Here is a 1,161-nt window from a genome sequence, read left to right as displayed (position 1 = left end):
TTAAATAGTAATTATTACATAATATTAGTATTTTGTGTAGTTACTATAACTGTTTTGCCAAAGATGACAATTTAAATTTATAAATAATTATTATTTAGCATCCAAATACACATTGTATTTTTAAAAATAGTGTAATTATTACCCTAATAATTACACAATTACTTTCAAACATACTCAAATAAGAGCTTAATAGTGTAATTATTACCCTAATAATTACACAATTACTTTCAAACATACTCAAATAAGAGCTTTAAATCAAATAATCTCTTAGAAGATTTTTTTAAAAAAAATGAAATCAGTTATTTGTTCTAATGGCTTACCAAAAATATACATATCCTTTAATATTACGCGTTGTTTAGTCAATTTTACTTTACTTGCTTGTTTTAAATAAACAAAATTAAAGTGAAAAATTAAAAAAATCTTTAACATGCATAGGCTTTGGTCGACAGTTGGTGCCAGACTCACTTGTTTTTTTTTTCAAGTGTTATTGGAATTGTAACTCTTGTACTCATTCTAAGACTCAACAATTAGTTTCTTTTAATTATTACATATTACAATAAGATATATTATAATTCAATGCAAAGCAATAACTTTCAAGCCGAATACAGCTCACTAAATACACCACCATAGCGGGGGATAACAAGTAACCTACTTACACTACAAGAAACGAGACTTTTGCTGGCGCGTTTCGGAATTGCACTGACAAAAGTTTCTTTTGCCAGCGTGTTTCACGAATTGCGTTGGCAATAAACACCACTTTCACTGTGCGTGAATTTGTGCCGACAGAGGTAGCTTTTGCTGACGCAATCACTACACCAAATACCCCTTTCTATAACATATGAATATAATAGTATTGAAAAAATATTATGATACATCAAATAATAAAATAATAGGTGGGAAAAAAAAATTGGCGGTAACAAAATTTTGGAGCCCGCGTCTCTACTTTTTACTTTTTTATTTGCCTCTACTTTTTTATTTCCAAACCTCTAAACACTTCTGACCATCCCTCAAGCTATACCCAGTTAGGATTACTGTCTTCCTCTTCTTCTAATAATAACAATGGTGATCTCGATCCTGAAACTTTTGATCTCGGTCATGGGGCGGTCGAGAAGGAGAAGGAAGAGGAGGTAAACGGAGCTTCTATTCATCAGGAACTTGCGA

The sequence above is a fragment of the Humulus lupulus genome, chromosome 2, assembly GCF_963169125.1.
Source record: "Humulus lupulus chromosome 2, drHumLupu1.1, whole genome shotgun sequence".
Lineage (NCBI taxonomy): Eukaryota > Viridiplantae > Streptophyta > Magnoliopsida > Rosales > Cannabaceae > Humulus > Humulus lupulus.
This window is presented reverse-complemented; position numbering follows the sequence as displayed.